Here is a 14,138-nt window from a genome sequence, read left to right on the forward strand (position 1 = left end):
GACTCCTACTAGCCCCAGCACCGCCCAAAACCCTGAGGTTCTCCGCCGTCAGGTCCCGCCCCTCACAGGCACCGCCTCCCAGCCCTCCCCTTGCCCCTGCCCAGCCCCCTCCCGCTCAGCTGCCCCCCGTTCTCCGCCACCCCGGGCTGTGAAGCCAGCGGGATGGAGCGTACCTCTCAAGAGGCCGGGCCATCCAGAGACGCTCGAACGCTGAGGTGGGGTGGGGGAGGGGAAGACAATGCGGTAAAGAGCGCTCGCGCAGTACCTTTCCTTCCGGTCAGGCCCTACGGGGTCATGCTACGGCCAACCCCCGCGTTCCATACCCTTCGGCTCGGGAACGGGGCGTGGGCAGAGTTGGCGCGAGGACGGGCAGAAGTGGGGGAAGGGAGACTCGAGAGGATCTGGTGTATCACGCCGGAGAAAAGGCTAGGCGGTGGGGATTGGCACAGTGTGTGAAGGGTAGGACAGGGTTAACCGCGCGAGCCGCAGCCGCGTCGGTGAGTTTTACTTGGGCCGCTTGTTTTTGTTCCATTGTGAAGCGTGGCCCCGCCGACAAGTGCCCGGATGATGACGTCACTGGCCTCCCCCTTTTCCGGGATTGTCGGGGGGAGGGGTAGCGGAAAGATGAGAGCCTGCGACCAAGCACTAGGCGGTCGCTGCCTCGGTGCCTGGGGGTCCCGGCGGCACAGCTGACCTGTGTCACGTGATACTCGAGCGGGCCGGGTCAAGGGGCGGCGGCAATGCCGTGTCCCGAGGGTTTGGCCACCTGCTTTGCGCCGATACGGGAAGGTGTGGCTATAGTTCCTGCAGGGGGAGAAGGGGGGCCATGGGAGTCAGGGCCTCCTTCACTTCCTGTGAGGGAGGCGCTGTGAGAAACTCATTCACAGCGATCCTGCTGCCTCATCATCTGCAAGCATTTAGGCTTCCTCAAAGCCCAATTGACTGTGACAGACCATTCTTTGGCCACAGGAGCCCTTAAAAGAGACTAGCAAAGATAAAAAGCACACAGTGCCAAGGACGGCAGAGCCACTGCTTGTAGCAAGATTAGCCGGTGTTGCCAAATCATCAGCACACACAATGTGAGAACCCGGAAGGGACTCAGAACTCATCCGCTATGTCATGGACTATTTTCTACACATTTATAATCCAACATGCAGACTGCATAGGAAAATTTATCATTTATAATCTCAAATAAATGTCGTGCTTGGAATAATTCTATGCAGTCGACCTAGGTGAAGAGGAAATAAGTGAAGTTCCTAATTTACTATACATTTCCTTTTGATTTAAAAATGCCTGTGGGCACCCAAAACACACAAAATCCTAGTAAGCCCTATAAAACAAGACCTATTATATTTTGTATAGGACAGGGTTGAATGTAGTTATACTAAAAATATGCTAGTTCCTAAAAAGGATTGTTAAGTGGGATCCAAACTAATTTAGGTGACACACCACACAGTACTGGTGTGTTAAAATTTTAAACCATTTCTCTAGTGCAACACTAGACTCTACAACATGTCCTTCATAGCCCTAATAAATCATAGCACGTGTTGCTTGATTTTATAATTATTTCCATGCATGATTTTCCTCCCCCAGTAGCTTACGAGCTTGTAAAAAGTAGACCCTACCACCCATGTGCACTGTAGGTTTTCGAAGTACATCTTGGTTTTATTTAATCCTCAGAACTCTGTGAGGTGACCAGAACATAGGTTGCAGTCCTTGATTTTAGATAAGGAAACAGAAAGGGTAAGTGACTTTTCCAAGATTGACAGACGGGATAGGTAAGTGTCGAACACAGATCTCTTAACCCTATCAAAAGTCCACCTTTAACAAAAATATTCATAAAACAATCAAAACAAAACAAAGATGTCTACTCTCAGCAATTCTATTCAAGCAAATCTGTACTTGAGATTCTAGCCAGTGCCGCGTGTGGTGGCGCACGCCTGTAATCCCAGCACTTGGGAGGCTTAGGCAGGAGGATTGTTGCCAGTTCGAGGCCAGCCTGGGCTACAAAGCGAGCTCAAGGCCAGCCTGAACTGCATAGGGAGAGCCTGTCTCAAAAAGACCAGGAAAAAAAAAAAAAAAAAAGACTAGCCAGTGCAATAAAAAGAAAGCTGTCTTTCCGGGTCAGAATGGAATAATTAAACTCTCCGCTTGTACATGACATGATCTTATACGTACAAAATCCTGGGTAATCTATTATTATGAAATTAAAGCTCAAACATGAGTTCAACATGGTTGCAGGATCAATATTTTTAAATCAAATAGATTTTTATCCCCTACCAATAAACAATCTGAAAAGTTCCAATTACAATAGCATAAAAAGAATAAATAAAAGAATAAATTTAGTAAACGAAGCACAAGGTTTGCACCCTGAAAACTATAAAACATCGTTGAAAAAATCAAAGATCAAAATAAATGGAAAAACATTCCACGCTTAAGGATTAAAAGACAATACTGCTGGGCTCCGTGGTACATGCCTGTACTCCCAGCTACTCGGGGCTGAGGAAGGAGGATGGTTTGAGTCCCGGATTTCAGGGTCAGCCTGGGCAACATAGTGAAACTCCACCTCAAAGCGAACAAGGAGATATTATATCACACTGTATAAATATCTATAATTAGTATGTGTCCAAAATTTTTATAAGATTTTTTAAAAGCATTATCATCAGTGAAAAGGCAACCTACAGAATGGGAGAAAATATTTGCAAATCACATGAGTTTCGTAAAAGAGTAAATGATTTCTCTAAGATCAACAAGATAAGTAAATGTTGAACATAGGTCGTTTTACCTCAAAAAATTTTTGAGGTGTATGTTTGCAATACATAGTATGTTCACTGCGGGGGAATTGGTACATATACGCATAGAAACTTCATCCTTTTGCTGTCGGTTCTCCACCCCTCCTCCCATCCGCACATCCCCTTCCCATCTATTCAAAGAAACAACTCTTTGATTCATTGATCTTTTGTATTGTTTTTTAAGTTTCAATTTCATTAATTTCCACTCTGATCTTTATAGTTTCTTTCCTTCTATTAGTTTCAGATTTGTACTGTTCTTGTCTTTCTAGGACCTTGAGCTCATCATTAGATTTAATTTGGGATCACTCTATTCTTTTTATGTGCACATTTACAGTTATAACCTTCCTTCTTAGAACTGCTTTTATTGGGAACACCCGTCTCTAACCCTACCAAAAGCTTACCTTTAACAAAGGTGTCCATAAACAAACAATAAAATCCCTTATATCTGATAAAGGATTTTTAAAAAGATAAAGGATTAATATCCAGAATATATAAAGAACTAAAACTCAAGGATAGCAAAACAAAAACAAGTCAATTTAAAAATAGGAAAGAGATTTGAATTTCTCCATAGATGTACAAATGGCCAATAAACACATGAAAAGATGCTCAACATCACTAGTTATTAGAGAAATGCAAATAAAACTACAATGAAATACTACTTCACAGCCATTACAAAGGCTATTATCAAAACCGTGGGCTGGGGATGTGCCCAGTGTGCTTGAGACCCTGGTTCTATCTGCACCATTAGCTTTGGAGAAAAAGAAAGAGTGAAAGAAGAAAAAAAGAAAGGGGATAGGAAAGAGGGAGGGAGAGAGGAAGGAAGAAAAAGGAAAATGACAAGTTTAACAGTACTAGCCAGAAAAAAAAAAAAAAAAAAAAACAGTACTAGCCAGGATATAGAGATACCAGATTTTCTGACATTGCTGGTGGGAATGTAAAATGGTACAACTGCAGATCTTCAAAAAGCCAAACATACAATTACCATATGACCCAGTAATTCCATTCCTAGATACAGGTAGATACAGGCTAGATACCCTAAAGAATTGAAAGCAGGGACTCACACATGTACACCGATGTTCATAGCAGTACTGTTCATAATAGCCAAAATGAAGAAACTACCCAAATGTCCAACAGATATATGGATAAATAAAATGTGGTATACACACAGTGGAATGTTATTCGGCCTTAAAAAAGAATGAGACTCTGATCCATGCTACAACATGAAATCACCACAGGAATGAAGCATAGACATATGCTAAGTAAGAGAAGTCAGACACAAAAGTTCACATACTGTATGATTCCACCTAACCTGAGGGACCTAGAGTAGTCAAGCCCATGAAGATAGAAAGTAGAACAGAGGCTACCAGGAAGGGACTGGGAGAAGAGGGGAATGGGGGGTAAGATTTAAAGAGCGCAGAGTTTCCTGTTGGAGGATGATGAAAACTTCTGGAAACGGAAAGTGGTAACTGTTGTACAACATTGTGCATGTACTTAATGCCACTGAATGATGCCCTTAAAAAGTCACTATGGTATATTTCATGTATATTTTACCACCAAAATAAATAAATAAAAGGCTGGCGACGTTGCTCAGTGGCCCTGGATTTAATCGGCTGGAACATACACGCACACCCCAAAAAGAGGAAAATCCTGTTAGATACTGGCAATTTCTTATGATTGAGTCTATCAATTACTCTCTAGTTGCAACTCTTAAATCAAGTTCACCGGTAACTCTTCCTCAAACTCTGTGGAGCTACCTAAAATATACTCGCGCACACACACATGCCCTCCCGAGGTATGTCCTACCCCATTGTCCCCTTTCATACTTTCCATTCAGTAAATGGAATAGGAGATGGACAGTTCTGAGTTCAAAGAATAAGTTCAATTCCATGGTGCAATTCACATTAAAATGCATATAGTCTAGACCTTTTTCTTCTGACTTTGTTTTGGTTTCGCTTTTCTAACACCTGTCCTTTAGCTTCATAACTAATTTTTTTTTTAACTTCCTGGTTCTGCCTCATTAGGGCAAAACCTTACTGTATTACATTTCCTCATAAAATTTCCCATTGAATTATCTCCCCTCTTCCCCACCCACAACCCCAGAAATGTTTGGTAGGTATACTCACTGTTTACTAGAACACATTTTTTTTTTTGTGGGAGCGGGGGGGGGGGGGGCACAAAAGGTCTTGCCAGGTAGCCCAGGATGGCTTCAAACCTACTACATAGCCAGGTTGGCCTCACACTCTCAATTCTTTTGCCATAGCCTCCCAAGTGCTGGGATCACAGGTTTGTGCTACCATGCATGGCTTACATCTTAAAGGACAGAATTTCCGGGGTAAGTTGACATCATTTAATTATTTAACAAGTTCAGAGCTGGCTGCACACATGAGTTTAAATGCTTCATACCTGTGGATATATCTTCAAAGTTAATGGCCAAACTAATATAGAAGAGAAGAGAGCCTTGATAATATGCCCCTGAAAGGCTTTATGAGTAAATGGAATGAGGAAAGCTGATAATGACTTACAATTTTAATCCACAAATATGATTAACTGGGAATCTAGGGAAATGGACCCATTTCACCTTGATAACGACAGGCAGAGTAAATAGCTAGGAAGAATGAGGAACAAGTTAAAAGACCACAGTTGAAAATATGCTATTGCTCATGGATATTCAATTAAATCTGAGATAGCAGTGCTGACCAACATGGTTAGAAATTGTTGTGGCTTATGTCTCAATGTCCCCCCAAAGCCTCATGCAGTCACAGGCAGGGCTTTTTCAGAGGTGGCTGGACCTAGAGTATTTGACTGATTCATGGTGCAATGCTAGGATTAAGGGTACTAGGATTAAGGGTATGTGATTACTAAATCAGTCCACTGATTGTTTTGGCACTGTCCTAATCCTGGTAGCCTGGATACAATATAAGGGACAGAAAAAGACTTGTCTTGCCCTTTGCTTGCTTGCTTTGCTACCTTCTGCCTGCCACGAACTGCATCTCCTCTGCCATGTGACCCTGCCTTGGAGCCAGCCGGTTCCGGCCTGAAACCTCTACAAACTGTGAGTTAAATAAACCTTTCCTCCCTGAACTTGTGGGTGTTGGGTGTTTTATCTGAGCAATGAGAAAAGTAACTAAGACAGAGATCATCCTCCCATCTTCCTGTGTGGGAAACTCTGAATTTGACCTGTCCCTAGCCAGGGCATTGGATGCAGAATGCTACGGGGACGCCAGGAGTAGCCTCAGCCTTGAATCTTTCCTGTGTTCTGGAAACAGATAGTTCTAAGGCAAAATTGCCCTTTCGCCTGCCCACGCAAGGGAGACGGGCTACTTGGTCTTAATTGTGGTACACGGGGCTCAGTTGCTAAGCAATACCACTGATACTGCAAGGAGAACATCAAGGACGAGCTGGTTAATGAGCATTATCACGTCAATATTTAGATTCGTACCTGAACAAAAATCTTGAGAACTTGCGGTTCATACAGGAAAGAAACTTGATAGTTATTTTGAATTTGATAATACTCTTTAACATGTACTTGGTATTACAAGTTGTGAAGCTGAACAAATTTTCTAAATTATTCATCAGAAAAAAAATTTAGATCAACCATGATTTTTTTTTTCCTGAATTTCATGTTGTTTTAGTTGGTTCAGCTATTGGAAACTTGTAATTTGTGGTGATTTCTTTTCTCATTTTAATGATTCCCTTTTGTATCTTATTTTGCATTTGTAATTTGGAAGTGTTTTTGTTACAGAATGCTCCCCAGATAGTATGAGCGTCAAGCTTCAAAAAGCCCAGGTTTGCCCCGCTTAAGAGGGATAAGAGCCCAGTATGGAGGTTTACACCTTGAATCCCAGCACTTGAAGGCTGAGGCAGTACAATTCCTGCAAGTTCCAGGCCAGCCTGGACTACATAGTGAGTTCAAGGCCAATGTGAATTACACGACAAGACTCTGTCTGAAAAAACAAAAAACAAAACAAAAAGGAAAGAAAAGAGGGATAAGATAATAGCAGTAAATCAATAATAATAAAAGGCCCAACCATGGTGCCCATAGTGTCAGTGAAGAAAGTCTGTGTCCATTTTCTGTTAGTTTCTCTAGTTAAAAAACAAAATAAAAAAAACACAAAAGAACAAAAATCTCCGGCAATGTTAAAAAGTCAAGAAAAAAACACAAAAGCAAAAAAATATATGTGACAAGATGAAATATTTTTTCTCTTGATTTTTTTTTTTTTTTTTTTTATTTTTTGTTTTTTATAATGGATGAACTGAGCTCATACAGTATGCAGACTTTTGGGGGGGGTTTTTCTCCGGTACCAGGAACCAAACTCACAACCTTGCGCTTGCCAGGCAGGCGCTTTTGCCGCTGAGCTAAATCCCCAGCCCCTTTCTCTTGATTTTTGAAAGGCCCTTGTGGAAGACAAGCCCCTAGAGCCCGGGCATCTGATTGGACAGCTCTGCAGGAAGCCTAGAAGAGCATGGGAAGCAAGGAGCAGAAGGACGAGGGGTCACTCAGCCACCAGACAGGGAGAAGGCGCCTGCTAGGGCCTCCAGAGGTAAGAAGGCTTGGAGAAGCGCAGGAGATGGATGGCTATTTAACCAAAAAGTGGCTTTTCATAATTCTGATACTTGGAGCAGGTACCCTGGATAATGGGATTCCATCATTCGCGTCCTTGGGAAATGACCTCTTCCCCTAGGAATGAACACATTTCCATTGTGAGCTATATGTTAGGCTCGTCTGGATTTGGCTGGCATAGGGTTATCAAGCAGAGACTGGTTGTCTGTGGGTATTAAAGATTTGGGAAAAATGAGATCTGAAAAATGATGGCAGAACCCCACAGCTGACTCCAAGCCAACCTGGCCTCTCTACCCCACTCTACCTGTGACAGGAAGCATCACCTAATATTTCACCCAGTCCATTAGCTGGTGTTAAAGGTATTATTTCACTAATTTTAGAGTTTGGGGATCATTTTGGCTTTAAAATTTTGTTTCGTTTTCTTTGGTTTTTGAGACAGATCTCAATGTGTAGTTCAAGCTGGCTTCACACTCACAGCAATTCTCCTGCCTCAGCTTCCCTAGTGCTCCACCATGCCCAGGCGTGCTCCACCATGCCCAGCCTTTTGCCTTTAAAATTTGAAAGGTTCTATTTATACATTTTATGTAATCTGCCACAGTGCAAAATAATCTGATCCTTTTGTTTTTATTCCCAAGCCCAGTGTTGCTTGTTTTGTCTCAGTTGGAGATATCGCCATCAGTTTGTGGTACCTATTATGCCTCACTCCTGATGCTATGCTAGTTCTAGTAAGCTCCTTACTTCCTAACAGAGGTACAGCTCCCATCTACCCATGTATTTGTCTGGAAGAGTCCAAGATGTCCAGGTCCTACCTACCTAAAGTACAAGTCTCATGATTTAAATGAAGGCAGTCAAATCAACCTGGTTTTCTCAACCTTTTTTGCAGTCAAAACTGTCTTAGAATTTTTTTAAAAATTTGAAAAGGAGCTGGGGATGTAGCTTAGTGCAAAAACCCTGGATTCAATCCCCAGCACAAAACCAAAACAAAACAACAAACTGTACTAGTCACCAAGACCAACCATTCAGTCATTCACAAGTCAAATTCCTATATCACTGTAGCCTGGAACCGGTTCCATCTTGCTGTCTGCAGAAGCACACACTCCTATTATCTTCCTGGCCAGGCTGGAAGTTTTGTAGAAAAAAATGGAGGTGGGGCTTTTTTTAAGGGGAGTGCGGGGAGAGTCTCCATATGCAGTTCAGGTTGGCCTTGAATTCACTTTATAGCCCAAGCTGGTCTCATACTCACATCGATTCTCCTGCTTCAGCCTCTTGACTACTGGGATTACAGGTGGGCACCACCATGCCTGACTTAAATTTTCAATTTACTCTTCCTTTTACCAGAATTTCTTCAAAGTCTATTCTAATCTGGAAATACTTTTACTTATCCCAGAAAAAAGCAAACACGTTTTGTCTTTTTTTTTTTTTTTTTTTTTTTTGAGACAGGGTCTCGCTATGCAGTTCAGGCTGGCCTTGAACTCACTTTGCAGCCCAGGCTGATCTCAAACTCAAGCAATGATCCTCTTGCCTCGGCCTCCTGAGTGCTGGAATTGCAGGCGGGCACCACCATGCCCGGCCAAAAGCAAACACTTTTAAATTTATAAAACTATATGCTCCTTCACTACCAATTTATATACTATAACATCATTCATTTGGATCTCACTAAACTAGAACATGGTACTCTAGACAGCAACTATCTTGAATTTTATTAAGGGGGAAAGGAAAAAATCAGGAGGGGTTATTTAAATCATCATAATTCTCTTAGAAACAAAATTATAGGAGAATCTAGCTCTTAATACTGTTGTGTCAAACATTTGAGGAAAATTCTTTAAAATACTAACCTGTCTGATCTGCCTTAGTATAGTACAGTAAAACCATTTCTCTAAAGCGTCTGGGATGTAAGCTGGGCGTGGTGACTCATGCCTATAATCCCACCACTTGGGAGGCTGAGGTAGGAGGATCGTTGCGAGTTCGAGACCAGCCTGGGCTACAAAGTGAGCTCAAGGCCAGCCTCAACTGCATAGTGAGACCCTGTCTCAAAAAGACAAAAAATAAATTAATAAATAAAGTGTGTGGGGCGAGCATGGTTGTGTCCTGAGGGCTCTGTTTCACAGAAAACTTTCTAGACTCAAGAGTGGTCGTGCCAACAGGCCAAGTTAAAGAGGTGACCTCTCTCTCCCCAGGGGACTCGGCTGCAGACTACTAAAGTTTGAGGTCCACTTCTTTCAGGACTTTTAAGAAGAAATCATCTGCTATGTGTTGCTCTAAAGATATCCTGCAATTCAAACTTCTCACTAATTCAAAGAGACTTTCTTTCTATTGAAATTGGTAAGATTTCTGGTGTGTGTTTATTTATATATGTAATCTAACAATTGCATTTTTGATTGCTAAAAAAAGCAATTCTTTCTTGGCTCTTAAGTATATTTCCCCCTTCCATTCTTTTAGATAAAATTTATTCTTTTTTAGGAAAAAAATGGAAATGGAGATTTGTCAACTATCCTTTCCCTTCTATTTTGGGGTTCATGTCCGGACCTCCTGCTACTTTGGGGGGCTGCCCTGAGTTGCACTGTAGCCACCATGGCTCTGCCCTTGTGTTTGTCACTTTGCAGAAGGTACTACTATTTCTGGTTGCGCTGCTCACTCGCAGTTTGCTTAGGGACTCAGCGGCCTCTTCTAGTCCGTCAAGTCCTTCAACAAACATGGGATTGAATCTGAAAATAGTGATGGGCGATCACTTTTAAACAGGTGCTGTAACTCTGCCAAGCACAGTGACTCACACCTGTAATCCCAGCTCTGGGGAGGCTGAGGCAGGAGGATCTCTGTGAGTTTGAGGTCAGCCTGGGCTACATAGTGGTCCAAGGCCAGCCTAAAATACATAGTGAAACCCCGTCTCAAAACAAAAAATGTCATGGTTATAATTCTGGTGTATTTTCTACTAGTTTCTTAAATTGTATTTATTCTGAAAAATAGTAGGTGTATACACATGTCCTTTTTTTCAAATATTTGTTCACTTGATAGAATATTTAGCAAATGTTAGTACGCTCTTTATGTTCTGTACCCTGCATTTTTTCACTTAAATATCTTACAGAGCATTCCATATCAGCACATTTAGAGCTGTTTTTTTAATCACATAGTATTGCATTGGCTGGCTGCTGCATAATTTGGAGAGCCAGTCCTCTATACTGATGCATATTTGGCATGTTTTTAATAATTTACTATTATAAGAAAATGCTGACTTCCAGTTTCTGGTCCAACATGTAAGGAACAAAAAAGTCATCACTCCCAACCTCACAATAACAAAAGTGCTGAGCAAACTCAAAGTCAACAACTCCTCTTAGATCCATCAGAACATGAGGTTACAGGGCTAACTGCTGCCCCCTAAATTGGAGACACAGGTGAATACAGAAAAATCGCAGCTTACCACAACAGAAGCCTTGAAGTGGAAGCCTGCAGCTAGAGCCAGAACCAGAGTAGGAAACCGAAACTAGGGGCTGGGGATTTAGCTCAGCGGCAAAAGCGCCTGCCTTGCAAGCACAAGGTCGTGAGTTCGGTTCCCGGTACCGGAGAAAAACCAAAAAAAAAAAAAAAAAAAAAGGAAACCGAAACTATAACCGATGAATTGCTGGAGGCTAGTATGGACAAACTTGGGGTAAAACCTCCAACAGTAGGCCAGTTTGAGAGGGGTCCCACAGTTTTATGCATTTTACTCCAGGAACCTACCAGGTTCTCAGAGTGGGGAGTGAGGGGGTCTCCAGCTGCTTCTCGGCAGGGGGTAGAGGAAAAGTAGCCATTTTGAAATATACTAGAGTGTTCCAGATAAAATAAGAGCACACCTGCAAAAGAAACTGTGTGTGTGTGTGGGAGGGGGATTGAACCTATGGCCTTTACATTGAGCTACATCTCCAGTCCTATTTATCCATTTCTGAGACAGAGTCTCACTGTGTCACTAAATTGCCCAGGCTGGGCTCAAACTTACCATCTTCCTGCCTCAGCCTCTCAGAGTGCTGGGATTACAGGTGTACACCACACTTGACAAGGGAAACTATTTTACCAGCACCTAAATACCTCGCATGGTATCAATCTGACCAGCCTAGCAAGGCCCTCTAGCCTTACACACTGGGGAAAGGAATACCCGACCGCAGCCCTCCCTAACTCTATCTAGTCTCATCTAAAGGAGGATGAGGAGGGTGAGAAGCGCTTGTGAAGTCCACCGCCCAGGTAGCTGCTCAGGGTCACTAAAAGCCTAAGCCCTAATTCAGGGAACTATAGAATTCTTCTACTTCCCCACATGCTATCACCCTGTCACTGAAGATCTATTAGCCAGTTTCTTTTACCCAGTGCCTCATATCTACTTTTCAACAAAACATTGAAAGGCATACTAGGGCTGGGGATGTAGCTCAGTGGCACAGCACCTGCCTGGCAAGTGCAAGGGTCTGAGTGCGATTCCTGGTACCAAAACATAAATGAATAAATAAATAAATAAATAAATGGTATACTAAAAAATTTTATTTTGGTTTTTCTCCGGTACCGGGAACCGAACTCATGACCTTGCACTTGCCAGGCAGGCGCTTCTGCCGCTGAGCTAAATCCCCAGCCCCTACTAAAAAATTTTAAAACACAGTTTAAAGAAGTAGAATAAGCATCACAACCAGAATCAGATAAGGCAGAGATACTGGAATGATCAGGCCAGAAATTTAAAACAACTATCATTAATATGGTAAGAAATGTAATGAAAAAAGTAAACACCATGCAAGAACAGAAGGATAATGTAAGCAAAGAACTGGAAACTCTAAGAAAGAATCAAAAGGAAGTGCTAGAAACTAAAAGCACTGTAACAAGGGCTGGGGGTGCAACCTAGGGCACAGCAAGTGCTTAGCAAGGCCCCAAACACTGGACAAACACTAACAGAAATGAAGAGAGTCTTCGCAGCCTGTGCACGGCCAAGGGAAAAAATCAGAAAGCTTGAAGATGTCAGCAGAAACTTTCAAAACGTTAATGCAAAGTTTAAGAATGAAAGGGATGAGGGAGCGATTTTGTTGAAGATAACAATAGATAACATAACGGCCACTGTTAATTAATGTTTTGAAACCCTGTCTCATTTTTATTTTTTTGTTGTTTTGTTTTTGTCTATGTTGTTGTTGTTTCGTTATTTTTTTTATTCTCTTTGAAATAAAAAAATAATGAAAGGGATAAAAGTGTTGAGAAGATCAGAATTTTGAAGACCTGTGGGACAACCACAAAAACTGTCAGTGGGAACAGTAGAAAGAGAGAAAGGAACAGAAGAAATATCTGATGCAACAATGGCTGAGAATTTCCTGGTATTAATGACAGACACTGAATTACAGAGCTAAGCCATTCTGAGAACAGTAAGCAGGGCATGTCACATTCACTGCAGAAAATCGAGACCAAGGGGCTGGGGATTTAGCTCAGCGGCAAAAGCGCCTGCCTGGCAAGCGCAAGGTCGTGAGTTCGGTTCCCGGTACCGGAGAAAAACCAAAAAAAAAAAAAAAAAAAAAAAAGAAAATCGAGACCAAGTCTTGGTAGAAGCCAGTGGGGAAAAGCATCTTAGCAATAGTGGAGTGAGGGAAAGGATTACATACACCAGACTTCTCTTCAGAACGTATGCAAAGGACAGTGTTAAATGACCAAAAACCACCAACCTAGAATTGTGTATCCTGTCAAATTATCCTTCAAATGCAAAGGGGGACATACAGACATTCTCAGGCAAACAAACATGAAGGGAATTTATTGCTGGTAGAACTGCCTTGAAAGAAGTGTTAAAAGAAGTGCTTCAGAAAGAAGGAACATTACATAGGTCAGAAACTCAGGTCAGTGGCTGTGGTCTATAATCCCAGCACGGGGGAGGCTGAGGCAGGAGGATTGTTGAGTTAGAGGCCAGCCTCGGCTACATAGTGAGTTTAAGGCCAGACTGAACTACAGAGCAAGACCTTGTCTCTAAAAAAAAACAAAAACACTCAGGTCTGCTTTAAGAAAGGAAGATTAGACAAAGAATAAAAGAAAGTTAAATCTTTCATTTTTCTTATTCTTAGTTGATCTCACAGCAGTTTGTTCTAAATAATAATAGCAGCAATGTGTGCAGTGACTGTAGTTCACAGACAGCTGAAATGAAGGACGGGAATGGGAGGAAAGAGTTGGGAGTATTTTGTTATTAGGTAGTTGTACTACCTGAAAGTGGTGTAGTGTTATCTGAAAGCAAACTTGCATTAGTTGTAAGTGTATGGGGCAAACTTTAAGGACAACTTTAAAATTTTTTTCTCCTTCTTTTTTAGAGACACTATTTTGCCCATACTGATCTGAATTCCTAGGCTCAAGTGTTCCTCCTGCCTCAGCCTCTGGAGTAGATGGGACAAAGCCACACAGCACTATTCCTGGCTTGAGACAATTTGAAAAGAAAAGAAGTATAACAGATACGTTAAGAGAGAAGAGAAAATGGAATCATATCAAATGCTCAGTTCTCATCAGAGAAGGCAGAAAAGGAGTAAATGACAAAAACAAGAAACAGAACAAGGACCATAAATAGAAAACAGTAAGAAACATGGTAAGTGGTAGACCAACTATATCAATAGTCACCTCAAACACCAATTAAAGCCAGAGGGGTGGGGGTGTAGCCCACTGGTAGAGTAAGTGCTCAATCCCTAGCACTAAAGATAAAACAAAGATAAATGGTCAAGGGATTAAAGCAAGACCCAGCTATCAATCTACTTTAAATCCATTTTTTTTTCTTGAGTCAGGGTCTCACTATGTAGCCTAAGCTGGCCTCAACCTCATGG

General features: G+C 42.0%; 1 protein-coding gene and 1 long non-coding RNA gene across 5 annotated transcripts in view; one reads left to right on the forward strand and one right to left on the reverse strand.

Moving 5' to 3' along the window:
- Usp9x (ubiquitin specific peptidase 9, X-linked) overlaps positions 1–249 on the reverse strand; it is a 123,031-nt gene extending 122,782 nt beyond the window's left edge. For 2 of the 4 annotated variants that reach the window (XM_005413264.2, XM_013509210.1), the window contains exon 1: positions 174–249. The gene's annotated coding sequence lies outside the window, so the exon portion shown is untranslated. The remainder of the gene's footprint in view (positions 1–173) is intronic. The other 2 variants (XM_005413266.1, XM_005413265.1) reach the window with 1 other exon arrangement.
- Positions 250–5,808: 5,559 nt separating this feature from the next.
- Positions 5,809–13,791, forward strand: LOC106147469. The gene is made up of 4 exons (XR_001232392.1): positions 5,809–5,844; positions 7,185–7,333; positions 9,531–9,675; positions 13,638–13,791. It is a non-coding gene; the product is annotated as an uncharacterized LOC106147469 (long non-coding RNA).
- Positions 13,792–14,138: the final 347 nt, after the last annotated feature.

The sequence above is a fragment of the Chinchilla lanigera genome, unplaced genomic scaffold (genome assembly GCF_000276665.1).
Source record: "Chinchilla lanigera isolate Chin_1 unplaced genomic scaffold, ChiLan1.0 scaffold00164, whole genome shotgun sequence".
Lineage (NCBI taxonomy): Eukaryota > Metazoa > Chordata > Mammalia > Rodentia > Chinchillidae > Chinchilla > Chinchilla lanigera.